General features: G+C 48.1%; 1 pseudogene across 1 annotated transcript in view; it reads left to right on the top strand.

The window, feature by feature from the left end:
• The window catches only part of LOC307091592 (plasma membrane calcium-transporting ATPase 3-like), a 26,229-nt pseudogene extending 7,995 nt beyond the window's left edge, over positions 1 to 18,234 (top strand). The window contains exons 6-17 of the transcript in view: positions 153 to 395; positions 1,551 to 1,792; positions 2,253 to 2,487; positions 7,639 to 7,818; positions 7,910 to 7,997; positions 9,289 to 9,395; positions 10,576 to 10,767; positions 11,130 to 11,343; positions 11,737 to 11,948; positions 12,760 to 12,867; positions 13,191 to 13,373; positions 17,839 to 18,234. The product of the transcript in view is annotated as a plasma membrane calcium-transporting ATPase 3-like (transcript). The remainder of the gene's footprint in view (positions 1 to 152; positions 396 to 1,550; positions 1,793 to 2,252; positions 2,488 to 7,638; positions 7,819 to 7,909; positions 7,998 to 9,288; positions 9,396 to 10,575; positions 10,768 to 11,129; positions 11,344 to 11,736; positions 11,949 to 12,759; positions 12,868 to 13,190; positions 13,374 to 17,838) is intronic.
• The last annotated feature ends 386 nt before the right edge of the window (positions 18,235 to 18,620 follow it).

The raw sequence follows: 18,620 nt of genomic DNA, 5'->3' as shown, positions 1-18,620 counted from the left end.
AGTGAACGCCATATAGTTAGTTAACCACAGCTAGGTACTAACCACAGCTAGTCAACATCATAAAGTTAGCTTCTTCTTTTTTTTCTCTTAAACTCTGTAGCACTTTGAGGTTTTCGAATGCTCTACAAATACTATCGTTCATTTCTCTCCAGAAAATGATGAAGGACAACAACCTGGTGCGGCACCTGGACGCCTGCGAGACCATGGGCAACGCCACGGCCATCTGCTCGGACAAGACGGGCACGCTCACCACCAACCGCATGACGGCCGTGCAGCTCTACGTCTGCGACCACCACTTCCCCACCATCCCCGAGCCAGAGCAGGTCCACGGCAAGGCGCTGGAGCTGATGGTGGCCTCCATCTCCGTCAACAGCGCCTACACCTCCAAGATCATGGTAGGGGGAGCAGTCTGGGAGGGGGGGTAGCTCCGCGGGGTGGGGGGGTTTGGGGTCCAGGCCTGAGGGCGTGATGGGTGTACGTTAGGGGTGTAAAGGTACACTGAAGTCACGGTTCGGTTCATACCTCGGTTCAGACATCACGGTTCGGTACGAGTTCGGTACAGTGAATGGAAAAGAAAAAACAAAAATGCAGAAGGCAATTCTTATTAATTGTCTCAGGTTGTACCACCTAGTGTCGTACAGTCTCTCCCCTGAGCTAGCTGCAACCGCCTGAACTGTGTCATCTAAGATGTAAACAGTAAACAATAAGTACTGCCCCACATCACCTCCAGACTCCATCAGTTATTAAACGGGAAATACAGCATGTCTTATTTATGAAAGTGCAAAGTACACAGAATTTGTGCATTTCCACGTGAGGTTGCGGGTCTGTTCGGTGGAGTAGTGAAAGTGCGTTTCAGCGTAGCTCAGTTACGGCTCGCATTTCCACCGCCGACAGTACCCTTATGGTGGGGGGGGGGTTAAACCGGGTCTCGATAGCCGCGGCAGCTATGTTAGCATTGTGACCTGATAGCTGCATAGTGTAGCCTGCTAATAAATCCAAGGAAAAAGAAGAACTCGCATAATGAACACAGATCAACAATGTAGGACGTCCAAGAAGGACGGCAAACTTTTGTGCGACATTTTCTTCAATAAACAAATCTTTCGCCGTTTTCCAGAAATACCTCGCGGATAATGTGTTTGTTTATTATCCCCCTGTCTCACGGAAATACGATTCTGTTGACCAATCAACGGACGGCGTGTGTAGCTCGAACTTGCCGGCACCCTTTCAGGCGTCTCAGTTGTCCCTGAAGATCGTGTATTTTACATTAGATCGGCATTACATCAATTAATTCGCACACCAGTTTTATTTAATTTTATACCGCGTATTCTCCGTGTAAATCTATGCACCGAACCGTGACATCCGTACCGATCGATTCAATACGAATACACGTTACACCCCTAGTGTACGTGTGTGGGGAGGGAATGCGTCTCCAATATGACCTCCACAGTAACATTATACTAACCTGGGGTTAGTATAATGTTGGGGTCCGGGCCTGACTAACATTATACCAACACACTAACAGTACACCAACCTGCGTCTCGCCCTCCCAGCCCCCTGATCAGGAGGGGGGGCTGCCCAAGCAGGTGGGCAACAAGACGGAGTGCGCCCTGTTGGGGCTGGTGCTGAGCCTGAAGCGTGACTACGTCCCCGTCCGGGAGCAGATCCCCGAGGAGAAGCTCTACAAGGTGTTCACCTTCAACTCCGTCCGCAAGTCCATGAGCACCGTGGTGCAGCTGCCCGACCGCTCCTTCCGCCTGTACAGCAAGGGCGCCTCCGAGATCCTGCTCAAGAAGTCAGTGCTCCACAAGCCTATTACATTATGGGATGTTATCGATGGGCTACTCTGGGCGTCAACCTTGATTCCTATGTTGTTGTAGGTTTAGACGTATTTGAGTGTAATCAACCTTTAAAACGACTAAGAACTTGGACGTCCTAGAAATGAGTTCCTGACCTCCTCTAATGCAGGACTGCTGACCAACAGAGGCATATGTGTTTGTATAACATCATGATAATGATAAGATGGATCCTTTAAATTAGTAGAAATAAGAGATGAAACGCAACAACATTCAACCACAAAATAATATTGTGCAGGTTAAAACATAACTTTTTCTTCTGGGGTTTTGGTAGGAAAAAATACTAACTGTAAGGCTAAGCCCTGTGTGTTTGTGTGTGTGTGTGTGTGTGTGCGTGTGTGTGTGTGTGTGTGTGCTCGCGTGCATGCGTGCGTGCGTGCGTGTGTGTTTGCCTCCCAGGTGCTCCACCATCATGGACGCTGCCGGGGAGCTGAGGAACTTCAAGCGCGCCGACCGGGACAAGATGGTGAAGAAGGTGATCGAGCCGATGGCGTGCGAGGGCCTGAGGACCATCTGCGTGGCGTACCGCGACCTCCCCGCCAACCCCGAGCCTGACTGGGAGGACGAGGCCGACATCCTGACCAACCTGTCCTGCATCGCCGTGGTCGGCATCGAGGACCCTGTCCGACCCGAGGTCCGATGGCTGGGATGAGTCTGCTCACGGGCTCATGTGTTCATGTGTTCACAGTCTCATGTGTTCATGGCACCATGTGTTCATGTGCTCATGTGTTCATGGTCCCATGTGTTCATGTGTTCACGGTCTCATGTGTTCACAGTCTCATGTGTTCATGTGTTCACGGTCTCATGTGTTCATGGTCCCATGTGTTCATGTGTTCACGGTCTCATGTGTTCATGTGTTCACAGTCTCATGTGTTCATGGCACCATGTGTTCACGGTCTCATGTGTTCATGGCACCATGTGTTCCTGTGCTCATGTGTTCATGGTCCCATGTGTTCACGGTCTCATGTGTTCATGGCACCATGTGTTCATGTGCTCATGTGTTCATGGCACCATGTGTTCACGGTCTCGTGTGTTCATAGTCTCATGTGTTCATGGACTCATGTGTTCATGTGTTCATTGTCTCATGTGTTCATGTGTTCACGGTCTCATGTGTTCATGGCACCATGTGTTCATGGTCTCATGTGTTCATGGTCCCATGTGTTCATGTGTTCACAGTCTCATGTGTTCACAGTCTCATGTGTTCATGTGTTCACGGTCTCGTGTTCATGGTCTCATGTGTTCATGTGTTCACGGTCTCATGTGTTCATGGCACCATGTGTTCATGTGCTCATGGTCTCATGTGTTCACGGTCTCATGTGTTCATGGGACCATGGTCTCATGTGTTCATGTGCTCATGGTCTCATGTGTTCACGGTCTCATGTGTTCATGGCACCATGTGTTCATGTGCTCATGTGTTCACAGTCTCATGTGTTCATGGCACCATGTGTTCACGGTCTCGTGTGTTCATGGTCTCATGTGTTCATGGTCTCATGTGTTCATGTGTTCACGGTCTCATGTGTTCATGGCACCATGTGTTCATGGTCTCATGTGTTCATGGTCCCATGTGTTCATGTGTTCACAGTCTCATGTGTTCACGGTCTCATGTGTTCATGTGTTCACGGTCTCATGTGTTCATGGTCTCATGTGTTCATGTGTTCACGGTCTCATGTGTTCATGGCACCATGTGTTCATGTGCTCATGGTCTCATGTGTTCACGGTCTCATGTGTTCATGGGACCATGGTCTCATGTGTTCATGTGCTCATGGTCTCATGTGTTCACGGTCTCATGTGTTCATGGGACCATGTGCTCATGTGTTCATGTGCTCATGTGTTCATGGTCTAATGGTCTCATGGGTTCATGGCACCATGTGTTCATGTGCTCATGGTCTCATGTGTTCACGGTCTCATGTGTTCACGGTCTCATATGTTCATGGGACCATGTGTTCATGGTCTCATGTGTTCACGGTCTCATGTGTTCATGGCACCATGTGTTCATGGTCTCATCTGTTCATGGTCTCATGTGTTCATGGTCCCATGTGTTCCTGTGTTCACGGTCTCATGTGTTCACGGTCTCATGTGTTCATGTGTTCACGGTCTCATGTGTTCATGGTCTCATGTGTTCATGTGTTCACGGTCACATGTGTTCACGTTGTCATGTGTTCACGGTCTCATGTGTTCATGGCACCATGTGTTCATGTGCTCATGGTCTCATGTGTTCACGGTCTCATGTGTTCATGGTCTCATGTGTTCATGGTCTCATGTGTTCATGTGTTCACGGTCTCATTTGTTCATGGCACCATGTGTTCATGGTCCCATGTGTTCATGTGTTCACGGTCTCATGTGTTCATGGTCTCATGTGTTCATGTGTTCACGGTCTCATGTGTTCATGGGACCATGTGTTCATGTGTTCACGGTCTCATGTGTTCATGGTCTCATGTGTTCATGTGTTCACGGTCTCATGTGTTCATGGGACCATGTGTTCATGTGTTCACGGTCTCATGTGTTCATGGTCTCATGTGTTCATGTGTTCACGGTCTCATGTGTTCATGGGACCATGTTTTCATGTGCTCATGTGTTCATGTGCTCATGTGTTCATGGTCTAATGGTCTCATGGGTTCATGGCACCATGTGTTCATGTGCTCATGGTCTCATGTGTTCACGGTCTCATGTGTTCACGTCTCATGTGTTCATGGGACCATGTGTTCATGGTCTCATGTGTTCATGTGTTCACGGTCTCATGTGTTCATGGTCTCATGTGTTCATGGTCTCATGTGTTCACGGTCTCATGTGTTCATGGGACCATGTGTTCATGTGTTCACGGTCTCATGTGTTCATGGCACCATGTGTTCATGTGCTCATGGTCTCATGTGTTCAAGGTCTCATGTGTTCATGGGACCATGGTCTCATGTGTTCATGTGTTCACGGTCTCATGTGTTCATGGGACCATGTGTTCATGTGCTCATGTGTTCATGTGCTCATGTGTTCATGGTCTAATGGTCTCATGGGTTCATGGCACCATGTGTTCATGTGCTCATGGTCTCATGTGTTCACGGTCTCATGTGTTCAAGTCTCATGTGTTTATGGGACCATGTGTTCATGGTCCCATGTGTTCATGTGTTCATGGTCTCATGTGTTCATGGTCTCATGTGTTCACGGTCTCATGTGTTCATGGTCTCATGTGTTCATGGTCTCATGTGTTCATGTGTTCACGGTCTCATGTGTTCATGGTCTCATGTGTTCACGGTCTCATGTGTTCATGGGACCATGTGTTCATGTGTTCACGGTCTCATGTGTTCATGGTCTCATGTGTTCATGTGTTCACGGTCTCATGTGTTCATGGCACCATGTGTTCATGTGCTCATGGTCTCATGTGTTCACGGTCTCATGTGTTCATGGGACCATGGTCTCATGTGTTCATGTGCTCATGGTCTCATGTGTTCACGGTCTCATGTGTTCATGGGACCATGTGTTCATGGGACCATGGTCTCATGTGTTCATGGTCTCATGTGTTCATGTGTTCACGGTCTCATGTGTTCATGGCACCATGTGTTCATGGCACCATGTGTTCATGTGCTCATGTGTTCATGTGTTCATGTGTTCATGGTCTAATGGTCTCATGGGTTAATGGCACCATGTGTTCATGTGCTCATGGTCTCATGTGTTCACGGTCTCATGTGTTCACGTCTCATGTGTTCATGGGACCATGTGTTCATGGGACCATGTGTTCATGGTCTCATGTGTTCATGGGACCATGTGTTCATGGTCTCATGTGTTCACGGCCTCATGTGTTCATGGTCTCATGGTCTCATTTGTTCATGTGCTCATGGTCTCATGTGTTCACGGTCTCATGTGTTCACGGTCTCATGTGTTCATGGTCTCATGTGTTCATGGTCTCATGGTCACATGTGTTCATGGTCTCATGTGTTCATGGTCTCATGGTCTCACGTGTTCATGGTCCCATATGTTCATGGTCTCATGTGTTCATGGTCTCATGTGTTCATGGTCCCATATGTTCATGGTCCCATATGTTCATGGTCCCATATGTTCATGGTCTCATGTGTTTATGGTCTCATGTGTTCATTGTCTCATGTGTTCACGGTCTCATGTGTTCACGGTCTCATGTGTTCATGGTGCCATATGTTCATGGTCTCATGTGTTCATGGTCTCATGTGTTCTTGGTCCCATATGTTCATGGGTTCATGGTCTCATGTGTTCATGGTCTCATGGTCTCATGTGTTCATGGTCTCATGTGTTCATGGTCCCATGTGTTCATGTGTTCATGGTCTCATGTGTTCATGGTCCCATATGTTCATGGTCTCATGTGTTCATGGTCTCATGTGTTCACGGTCTCATGTGTTCACGGTCTCATGTGTTCATGGTCCCATATGTTCATTTGTTCATGGTCTCATGTGTTCATGGTCTCATGGTCCCATGTGTTCATGTGTTCATGGTCTCATGTGTTCATGGTCTCATATGTTCATGGTCTCATGTGTGCATGGTCTCACGTGTTCATGGCACCATGAACACATGAGACCATGCACACATGGTGCCATGAACACATGAATGCAGAGGGTGAATGTATGAGTTTTTCTATTCTTTGGTTATATTATTTTTACTGTCTGTACTTTCTTTGACACTCTAATTTCCCATCTGGGATTATTCAACTTTACATTATCGATATATCTTATGGCTCTATATTCTGTTAAATTTCAGCCATATCTAAGTCTTGTCATTACTGTTTCAAGAAGTGAAATTGCAAGTAATGTATATCAATTTTTCTAGCTCTTTTGTGGCTTCTTTTGGTTTTGAATTGACATCATTATCATACTTAAGTTATTTAAAGATGGGATACTTTCCAGTAAGCATTGACGTATTTTCCAAACAGTATTCTAGTATTCCCTATGTTCCATCCTTTGAGCAATTTTTGAGAATAAATGTTGCCTTACACTTTTATTCTTTCACTATTAACATAGCGCAAGTGCATGATTTCACTCCAAAGTCCAATTAAAACCTTCCCTGTATGGCTGAAGGCAATAGCACAAAGCTAGGCAAATTAACCAAGATGCATAATACTCTCCTGTGCAACTCTGTGCAATCTCTTGGTTGTGCCACAGAAGTGAGAACTAAAAAACGTTTGACTTTGAAATGTAGATGCAGCTGTATTTTTTGCTGCTGTTCTATGTGTGTATCTTTTTGTAGTTTTCATTCTTATTTAAATGTTGTAATTCTCTATCACTGTCCTGTACGTTCTGCGCTGGTTTCATAAAGTATATCTGATCTTATCTTAGAAGCACCAAACACTAAATATCTAAAGCTAGAGTCGTATTTCACCATGGCAACGGATGACAATCCTCTCCCCCTCTCCTCCTCTCCTCCTCTTCCTCCTCTCCTCCTCTCCTCCTCCTCCTCCTCTTCCTCCTCTCCTCCTCTCCTCCTCTCCTCCTCCCCTCCTCCTCCTCTCCTCCTCTTCCTCCTCTTCCTCCTCTCCTCCTCTTCCTCCTCTCCTCCTCCTCCTCTCCTCCTCTTCCTCCTCTTCCTCCTCTCCTCCTCCTCTGCTCCTCTCCTCCTCCTCCTCTCCTCTTCTCCTCCTCTTCCTCCTCTCCACCTCTCCTCCTCTTCCTCCTCTCCTCCTCGCCTCCTCTCCTCCTCTCCTCTGCTCCTCTCCTCCTCTTCCTCCTCTCCTCCTCTCCTCCTCCCCTCCTCACCTCCTCTCCTCCTCCTCCTCTGCTCCTCTCCTCCTCTTCCTCCTCTCCTCCTCTCTTCCTCTCCTCCTCTCCTCCTCCAGGTCCCGGACGCCATCAGGAAGTGCCAGCGTGCCGGGATCACCGTGCGCATGGTTACCGGCGACAACATCAATACGGCGCGCGCCATCGCCGGCAAGTGCGGCATCATCCAACCCGGTGACGACTTCCTGTGCATGGAGGGCAAGGATTTCAACCGGCGAATCAGGAACGAGAAGGGAGAGGTGGGTGGAGTCAGCGCAGCTCGCATCTCGACGACCGCTGAAGAGAGTGAGGGTTCGAAGGTCGCTAACGAGCGTCTCCGTGATCCGACAGATCGAGCAGGAGCGCATCGACAAGATCTGGCCAAAGCTGCGGGTCCTGGCCCGGTCCTCGCCCTCCGACAAATACATCCTGGTGAAAGGTACTGGGATACTGGGACAGGTCCGGTGCTGATACTGGGACTGGTCCGGTGCTGATACTGGGACTGGTTCGGTGCTGATACTGGGACTGGTCCGGTACTGATACTGGGACTGGTCTGGTACTGGGATACTGGGACTGGTCCCGTTCTGATACTGGGACTGGTCCAGCACTGATACTGGGACTTGTCCAGCACTGATACTGGGTCGTGTGGGATGAACAGAAAGATACAAAAGCACCATGTTCACAAAATACTAACATATTATAATAAAATGGTTATCCATAGTAATATTTTACTTCTTATTACCCAGCAAAATGGAAGTCTTATGGTTTGTGTGACAGGTCTTTCATCACAACTTCTGTTTGATTGAGATCATGAATACTGTTTTAACGTTTAGGCTCTGCTCTCAGCTCCGCTCTCAGCCTCTCCCTGACCTCTTCTGTAGGCTCTACCTCGAGGCTCCAGCGGTGCTGACCTCTTGGTGTTAGGGTCAGGGCTGACCCTAACCCTAACACTGACCTCTGGGTGTTAGGGCTAACCCCAACCCTTACCCTAACCCTGACCTCTGGGTGTTAGGGTTAGGGCTGACCCTAACCCTAACCCTGACCTCTGGGTCTTAGGGCTAACCCCAACCCTGACCCTAACCCTGACCTCTGGGTGTTAGGGCTAACCCCAACCCTGACCCTAACCCTGACCTCTGGGTGTTAGGGTCAGCCCTGACCCTAACCCTGACCCTTACCTCTGGGTGTCAGGGTTAGGGCTGACCCTAACCCTAACCCTGACCCTGACCTAACCCTAACCCTAACCATGACCTCTGGGTGTTAGGGCTAACCCTAACCCTAACCCTGACCCTAACCCTGACCTCTGGGGGTTGGGGATAGGGCTAACCCTGACCTTAACCCTAACCCTAACCCCAGCCCTGACCCTGACCCTAACCCCAGCCCTGACCCTGACCCTAACCCCAGCCCTGACCCTGACCCTAACCCTAACCCCAGCCCTGACCCTGACCAAAGCCCTGACCCTGACCCTGACCCCAGCCCTGACCCTGACCCTTACCCTGACCCTGACCCTGACCCCAGTGCGTGTCCCCTCTCAGGTATCATAGAGAGCACCCCCAGCCCTGGCCCTGACCCTGACCCCAGCCCTGACCCTGACCCTAGCCCTGACCCTGACCCTGACCCCAGTGCGTGTCCCCTCTCAGGTATCATAGAGAGCACTCCCAGCCCTGACCCTGACCCCAGCCCTGACCCTAGCCCTGACCCTGACCCTGACCCCAGTGCGTGTCCCCTCTCAGGTATCATAGAGAGCACGGCGCTGGAGCAGAGGCAGGTGGTGGCCGTGACCGGGGACGGCACCAACGACGGGCCTGCCCTGAAGAAGGCGGACGTGGGCTTCGCCATGGTGAGACCAGACTGACTCTAAGGGGTTCATAGGAGTTCATACTATAAATAGATGAGGCAAGTGACAGGAGACGCTTTTATTCCTCGTTTGGTGGATTTATGGCGCAAAGCTTATTTTGACCTGATTTCAAGCAGTTTCTTTCAACTGCCGGCTGACAATTACAACACAATTTGACCACTATTTATTTGTTCTGTCTGCTCAGTTTGCCCTTTCAGAATCAGAATACAGAATCATTTTATTTGTCATTGCACAGTGTACAACGAAATTGTAGCAGCATCCAAGTATACACACAACATAAATACAGTAAGAGTAAAAAGTACAAGGCAGTAGTGCAATGTACGCATAAAAAAATAAATAGATGAAATGTACAGTGTTTTACAATAATTGCACATTGTCCATGAACTTTTCATCCTGTAAAACACTGTCAGCCTGCCCTGATACGGCTCCATCCTGTAAAACACTGTCAGCCTGCTCTGAGTACGGCTCCATCCTGTAAAACACTGTCAGCCTGCCCTGATACGGCTCCAACCTGTAAAACACTGTCAGCCTGCTCTAAATACGGCTCCATCCTGTAAAACACTGTCAGCCTGCCCTGATACGGCTCCATCCTGTAAAACACTGTCAGCCTGCTCTGAATACGGCTCCATCCTGTAATACACTGTCAGCCTGTACTGAATACGGCTCCATCCTGTAAAACACTGTCAACCTGCTCTGAATACGGCTTCATCCTGTAAAACACTGTCAGCCTGCCCTGATACGGCTCCATCCTGTAAAACACTGTCAGCCTGCTCTGAATACGGCTCCATCCTGTAAAACACTGTCAGCCTGCCCTGATACGGCTCCATCCTGTAAAACACTGTCAACCTGCTCTGAATACGGCTCCATCCTGTAAAGCACTGTCAGCCTGCTCTGAATACGGCTCCATCCTGTAAAACACTGTCAGCCTGCCCTGATACGGCTCCATCCTGTAAAACACTGTCAGCCTGCTCTGAATACGGCTCCCTCCTGTAAAACACTGTCAGCCTGCTCTGAATACGGCTCCATCCTGTAAAACACTGTCAGCCTGCTCTGAATACGGCTCCATCCTGTAAAACACTGTCAGCCTGCTCTGAATACGGCTCCCTCCTGTAAAACACTGTCAGCCTGCTCTGAATACGGCTCCATCCTGTGCGCTTCTCAGGGCATCGCTGGCACCGACGTGGCAAAGGAGGCCTCTGACATCATCCTGACGGACGACAACTTCTCCAGCATCGTGAAGGCGGTGATGTGGGGCAGGAACGTCTACGACAGCATCTCCAAGTTCCTGCAGTTCCAGCTCACCGTCAACATCGTGGCCGTCATCGTGGCCTTCTGCGGGGCCTGCATCACCCAGGTGAACCACGTCATTATGATACATATCACGACCCTTAGGAATATCACCCAGGTGAACCACGTCATTATGATACACATCACCGACCCTCAGGGAATATCACCCAGGTGAACCACGTCATTATGATACATATCACCGACCCTTAGGAATATCACCCAGGTGAACCACGCCATTATGATACATATCACCGACCCTTAGGAATTATCACCCAGGTGAACCACGCCATTATGATACATATCACCAGCCCTTAGGGAGCATGGCGGGGAGGGCCCCTTGCTCAAGGGGGCCTACAGGAGCGGGGTATCAAACTCGTGCCACACTACCCTGCCCTTGTGTCCTTCCAATAGCGTCTGTCTCTCCCCAAGGACTCCCCGCTGAAGGCGGTGCAGATGCTGTGGGTCAACCTCATCATGGACACTTTCGCCTCGCTGGCCCTGGCCACCGAGCCCCCCACAGAGTCCCTGCTGCTGAGGAAGCCCTACGGACGCAACAACCCCCTGATCTCCAGAACCATGCTGAAGAACATCCTGGGACACAGCGCCTACCAGCTGGTGATCATCTTCACCCTGCTGTTCGCAGGTGGGTGTGTGGCTGGTGGCTGATTACACAGTTTAACACTTTTATCCGACTTTACTTACAGATGCAGTAGGAGCAGGTAGGGGTAAGTCCTCTTGCTCAGGGATTGGTGGACTGGTCAGGGTTCGAGTGCAGAACCTTTTGAGGACAAAAATGACATGATTTTCATTCATTTTATTTCATTGTGTCATTCAACCGTGGTCAAATTTGCTTTTAAACACATAAAGACCTTACGTTCTTTTTTTTTAAGCGCCTAAACTTGTGTCGACCATTTCATGCCATTCACAAACACTGATATTTAACAGTTAGGCCGATATCAGCCAAAGGACCTGGGTAGATCTGGAGGAAGAGTCCCCTTAGCGACGGACCTTAACCTGACATGAACCATCTCCCCAGGCGAGAAGATCTTCAACATCGACAGTGGCCGTAACGCCCCCCTCCACGCGCCCCCCTCGGAGCATTACACCGTCATCTTCAACACCTTCGTCCTCATGCAGCTCTTCAACGAGATCAACGCCCGCAAGATCCACGGCGAGAGGAACGTGTTCGACGGCATCTTCGCCAACCCCATCTTCTGCTCCATCGTCCTGGGCACCTTCGTGGTGCAGGTGAGGTCAACCCCATCACCCTGGGGTGCTGAGGTCCCCCTGCCCCCCAGGGGAGGATCGCTCCTCACCAAGGACCACCGTACAGCGCGCGCCTGTGTGTGTGTGTGTGTGTGTGTGTGTGTGTGTGTGTGTGTGTGTGTGTGTGTGTGTGTGTGTGTGTGTGTGTGACTGTGACGGTGTGTGTGTGACTGTGACGGTATGTGTGTGTGTGTGTGTGTGTAACTGTGACTGTGTGTGTGTGTGTGTGTGTGTGTGTGTGTGACTGTGACTGTGTGTGTGTGTGTGTGTGTGTGTGTGTGTGTGTGTGTGTGTGTCTGTGACTGTGACTGTGTGTGTGTGTGTGTAACTGTGACTGTGACTGTGACTGTGTGTGTGTATGTGTGTGTGTGTGTGTGTGTAACTGTGACTGTGTGTGTGACTGTGACGGTGTGTGTGTGTGTGTGTGTGTGTAACTGTGACTGTGTGTGTGTGTGTGTGTGTGTGTGTGTGTGTTTGTGTGTTTGTGTGTGTGTGTGTGACTCTGATGGCCAAGACACTGCTGGAAGAGCCTTGTCTTGCTTCGTTTACTCAGATTTGTGTGCAGTTATAATTCAGTCCTAATTGTTTTTCACCCTTTGGACGTAACCTTAAACAGGACATTGTGTTTCGTATTTTAATTGGGCTGATACTAGCATATCTAGTAAAAGTGTGGAAAGCCACTTCTTTCTTGTATTGTGTATTATCTGTGAGCTTGGCTCGGTGGTAACGTCCACCAGAGGAGTTAATGCTTCAGTAATGCTTCATGGTAAAGCGTGTTCTGTATTCTGTTCAGATCGTGATCGTTCAGTTCGGAGGGAAACCGTTCAGCTGCGCCCCTCTCAACGTGGAGCAGTGGTTCTGGTGCCTCTTCATCGGGCTGGGGGAACTCCTGTGGGGACAGGTAGGACCCCTCCCTCAAAGAGAACCCTGAGGAGCCCCCAGGAAACAGTCTGTTCCCAAAGCACAGGCCCTTTAAACAGCCCCTCTTGCGATTGGCTATTTAATTAATTTGCCTTCTCCTGATTAGTTATTATTATTGGTTAGTTTTTTTCCTTTCCTTTTAACAACAACAACATCCAATGTTTATAATAACCATAGTAATAATAAACACTTGGTGTGCATTCACTCACGCCCCTATTTTTATTATTATTATTATATGTTGAAAAGCCTTCGCCGATAGAACTCTGGACTGACGTAGGACCTTCCTGTTCTGCCCGGCGACAGGTGGTGACCTCCGTACCAACCAGCCACTTCAAATGCCTGAAGGAGGCGGGACCCGGCACGGGCGCCGACGACAACATGGACGAGGACATGGCGGACGACGAGGACGAGATCGACCACGCGGAGCGGGAGCTCCGACGCGGACAGATCCTTTGGTTCAGGGGCCTCAACCGCATCCAGACCCAGGTTGGCCCCCGCGCCCCCTAGCGTAGCGTCCTATATCACATCACGTCATACCATGGAACCCCAATGAAGGGGTTATAGGATTCAGGCTTTTGGGGTCAACTGAAGGGCCTAGGGGAATTTGACCCGATGGCTGTGTGCTTCCTGTCTCCTTCCTTATCTGAAGAACAAACTCGCACCAGGACTTCATGTCTTCCTCACGTCGGTATTTCTGAGCACTGTAATGACTTTTCATTTCCTAACACAGGAGCCATCGACACAACACTTCTTCTGTTTCATATCACACATTCACTATCACTCATTCACTAGAACTCGTTCACTATCACACGTCTATCACTCATTCACTATCACTCATTCACTTTCACTCATTCACTATCACACATCTATCACTCATTCACTATAACTCGTTCACTATCACACGTCTATCACTCATTCACTATCACTCATTCACTATCACTCATTCACTATCACTCATTCACTATCACACGTCTATCACTCATTCACTATCACTCATTCACTATCACTCATTCACTATCACACATCTATCACTCATTCACTATCACTCATTTACTATCACTCATTCACTATCACGTCTATCATTCATTCACTATAACTCATTCACTATCACACATCTATCACTCATTCACTATCACTCGTTCACTATCACTCATTCACTATCACTCGTTCACTATCACACATTCACTATCACTCATTCACTATCACACATTCACTATCACACATTCACTATCACTCAATAGTTATTTCATCATTATTTCTCCTGTGATGTTACGAAAAATATATATATATCCAGGGTTGAGGCATAGAAATGTTCCTCAACATTATCTTCCCATAATGGAAGTCGAGGGATATGAAATGTGAATTGAGAAAGAATTCACTGTCAGCCTGCTCTGAATACGGCTCCATCCTGTAAAACTCTGACCGCACAGGAAGGCCAACACTGATTACGTAAAGGGTTGGTGGGAACATATGGACGGTTTTCCATATGTGTCAGGAAACGGCTCAAAGCACCAGATGTCCTGGATTTATCAACGTTGTGCTGAAAGGCAGTAGAACCTATATTAAGCCTGGTGAAGACACCGGCTGTCCTGTTAGAACGCTAAGGACCCGTTGGAGCTGAAGACGAATAATGAGACCTGAGACCAAAAAATCATTTATTGAATAGTGTATTTAATATTGTTCAATGTCATCTTTGCAGTAACATCCAGTAGCCAGGCTTTAGTTGATGCTGTTGTCCAGTCTGATATTAGTATTAATATTAAGGACAGGTTCGTGTTGTTTATTTTTCCCCACTGCATGGCCCTGTTCTTTTTCGACAGTTTCACATTCCTACTTTGAACTCATTAACATTAACAGTGACTTTACACCCAATCTCCACCAAGGTAAAGACACCTGCCCTCCAGATTCTGACACACACACACACACACACAAACACACACACACACACACACACACACACACACAAACACACAACACACACACACACACACACACACACACACACACACACACACACACACATTTCTTTGCATTTTAAATGTAACTTGCCACCACCCATCCATCCTCTATCTCACCCTCTGAATCACCTAACAAACGTTTTTATTTGAATGTCTTTCTTTTTGAGGGAATAGATCATCTAAGCTCATGTTTGGTTGATTTTGTTCCACCCACTTCCCCACCAACCGCCCGGCAGCGCCACACTGTGGAGACGCCGTGTTTGTGTGACATGTGTCATGTGTTCTGTGTGGGGCGCATTTCTCCCTCTCTCCGCCAGATGGAGGTAGTGAGCACCTTCAAGCGGAGCGGCTCCTTCCAGGGTGCCATGCGTCGCCGTTCCTCCGTGCTCAGCCAGCTCCATGACGTAACCAATATTTCCACCCCCACTCACGTAGTTCTGACAAACGCCAACGCCACCGCGGCGCCCGGGAGTGAGTTTCTGACGACCCCTCCTCATTCGTTACCGGTTGCACTGCACGCCACGCATGCGTGAGTGTGTTGCGGTGTGTGTGTGTGTGTGTGTGTGTGTGTGTGTGTGTGTGTGTGTGTGTGTGTGTGTGTGTGTGTGTGTCTGTGATACAGGACTGTGTGGAGCCACGCTGTTCTTCGCTGAGATCCTCCTCGTCGCTCTCTCTGTGTCGTTTAGTTCTGTCTGTCTGTGCGCTTTGCTGGTTCTGGTTTATGTTCTTGGTTCTGTGCCTTAAACCTTTCCTTCACTGCTCCATCCCGGACTGGCTTTGTTTGCTGCTGCCTGACGCTCAGCTCCAGTGATGAAGTGATTCATATTGTGGTGTATGATCACTACAGGGACACATGGACCTCACCCTTTTTTTACGCACATAATCCTCATTTATGCACTGGATTAAATCATTCATTCAATCAAGTCAAGTCATTCATTCATTTCATGATTAAGATATTCATTAGGCTATTACTATTCATACTATTTGTATTCTCTTCTATAATTGGTGGGTAGATGGATTTGAAGTTCTGACATAAGAAAAACTCAAATTATGTCTCAAAGTAGGCCTGCTAGATATCGATTTACTTTCCTTATACTCATTTAACACATTTATTTTATTTCATTGAATTGGATTTACAGGTTTATCAACTACTCACTCATTTGAGTTTCCACCACAACTGTCTTAATTTCCTCATCTCTGCTCAATAACACTTTCTTTCTTCTGTGCCTGGTACTGCTTCTCACTTGCTTCCCTCTGTGTTTTTATGAGCTAGTGATGTGTGGTTTTTGTGTATGCTGATATGTCCTTGCCATAGCTTAGCTTATCTTAGTTTATTGCTACTATCGATCGGTTGAGGTAAATTTGGTGAAACAGTACAGTTACATTTTAACACAACCAACACGCATTTAGACCATTTTACAGAATATAGACATTTCATATGCAGCCGTCATATGCAGGTAAATTGAGGTAAATTTGGTGAAACAGTACAGTTACATTTTAACACAACCAACACGCATTTAGACCATTTTACAGAATATAGACATTTTCATATGCAGCCTCAAGAGTTTTTTAACCTAAATACAAATTGACGATTCAGAGTGTAGTTTAACTGGTTTATATTAGATGGGATGGAGGGAATAAAACGTTGAAATAACATTCATTGTGTTCTCCCAGTCATGTTATGTTATGTTGGTCATGTTAGTCTGCACATCAGCTGTCTTACACTAATACTGTTACATGTGAGGCGGACTCTTAAGAGACTTGCTACCGAATGACGTTGCAGCGATTACACGTTTTTCCATCTAGCTTCGCTATCACAAAAACAACAACCAGAATCACATATTACATCAAAATAATACTTTACAACCTAACTAAATAACATCACGTGGTGGGCACTATACTCCAATGTTCACTGTTTGGAGATGGTGATACATCTCCGCTTTGGTAAACACTTACTGTTCCTTTAATTATGTGAGAAAGTGATCAGGCTCTTTGGAAAAACAAGCAGAGACTCCATCCTGCATGTGGCCTGTTGAGTTCTGTTTGACAAATAACCAATTAATCCATTTAAAAAACAAGACATTGGTTCATTTTCTCAGCCAGCTAAATTCCACTCATGGACCAGATGCCTGCTGTAAAACAAAACAAAAAGATAAACTTTGTGCTTTCTTTTTGCTCATCTTGTGCTGCCTGCGACATTTTGCCTGTGAATTACCACACATGAGCTTCCTGTAAGGGAAGGGTTCTCCATCTGAAGGCCTGGTGCACGCGCTCCCGCCTCTGAGACCTCGTGCCTCGCCGCGCGTCTCTGTTACAGCATGGTGGCAGCTGCCCTGGCTGCCGGTGCATGTCCACTGTTGTCGTCGTTGTCTTGTTGTTGTCCTGTTGTTGACTTGTGACTATGTCTCTGAGTACTGTTCTGTGTCCGCTCTCTGTGTGTTCCAGCTGTTCTTGTCACCACTCAGATATCTGGTCAGTGTGTCCTACAGTCTGTTCCATTGTCTCTATTGTTGTCCTCTGTCAGACTCCTTAACAGCCCTTGTAGTATAGTATGGTGTAGTGTAGTTTAGGAGTTTAAGAGTATTAATGGTATAGTATTCGTATTCATTTCGAAATTTTTTGAAATGTTGAGGGAATAGAGACAAGACATTTTATTTCTGAATAAGTTCTTAATATGAATGCTTTTTGACTGTTTAAAGAAGCTCTACATGCTAGGCTGCTTTGGGGATTTTTCTGCCATCTACAGGTTTAAAGTAGTCATGCACAGTAAAAAAAAATAGCTCTTCATAAAAATGGGGTATTATGTTACCCTTTTTTCCTACAATAAGGAAAGTAAAAATAACATCTCACTGAAAGCTATAATTAAGCTTTAATCTAGGACATGCTATTCCAAGAGCAGCCTAGCCTGTTTTAAGCAGGTTTTTAATCCCTTCACTCTGTCCACCTGCTCATTGTCTCCCTCCTTGTGTCTCACCATCCCTCCACACTGACAGATGCGAGTGGTGAAAGCGTTCCGCAGCTCGCAGTATAATGACGTCAAGAAGCCCCAATCCAGGAACTCGATCCACGAATTCATGCAACCCCCCGAATGTCTCCCCAACGAATCGGTCCGCAGCATTCACTCGATCGACGAGACGGACGAAGACTCGGCCAGCTCTTCCAGCAGAAACCCCGTGGGCTCCTCCCCCGACCCCCCGCTCACCCCCACCAGCCCCCGGCCACAGCCTCCCCCCCGCCCCCGTCGCAACTCTCGGCCCAACACCCGCCAGCAGAGCCTCCCCGCCAGCCTCAACCGCAACAACAACTGCAATGCCGAGGCCGCGGCCGCCCACCGCCACATCGCCAACGCCGCCTGCCCCCGCCCCCCCAGCGCCGAGACGTGGTTGTAACTCCAGCGTTGAACCTGGGTTCTAAACGGCGTTCACCGCGACCCCCCCCCCCCGCTCCCAGTTTGCGGTGGGACGTGAACCAGACAATGGTGGGAGAAAAATGCGGGGGAGGGGGGAAGGAGGGTGAGGGGAGAGCATTACTCCGAGTGTTACTCTGAAGGACTTTAGTATGACGGATAATCAATGGATCTGCTTTAATGTTACCCCCCCCCCCCCCTCCATCCATACTGTCTGCTTCAGAACACCTTCATACCCTGCCAAAAAAAAGGATGCGTAATTGGATAACATTAAGTCCTGTCCTAAGCGCTATGTTGACACTTTAAACTATATATCTAAGCATGCAATAGACGAGGGTTGGATGTGAGTGAAGAATGAAGTGGAACTAA

Source organism: Pollachius pollachius (genome assembly GCF_949987615.1).
Source record: "Pollachius pollachius genome assembly, contig: scaffold_174, whole genome shotgun sequence".
Taxonomy (NCBI): Eukaryota; Metazoa; Chordata; class Actinopteri; order Gadiformes; family Gadidae; genus Pollachius; species Pollachius pollachius.
The sequence above is the reverse complement of the archived record's forward strand: the minus strand, read 5'-3'. Positions and strand labels throughout refer to the sequence as shown.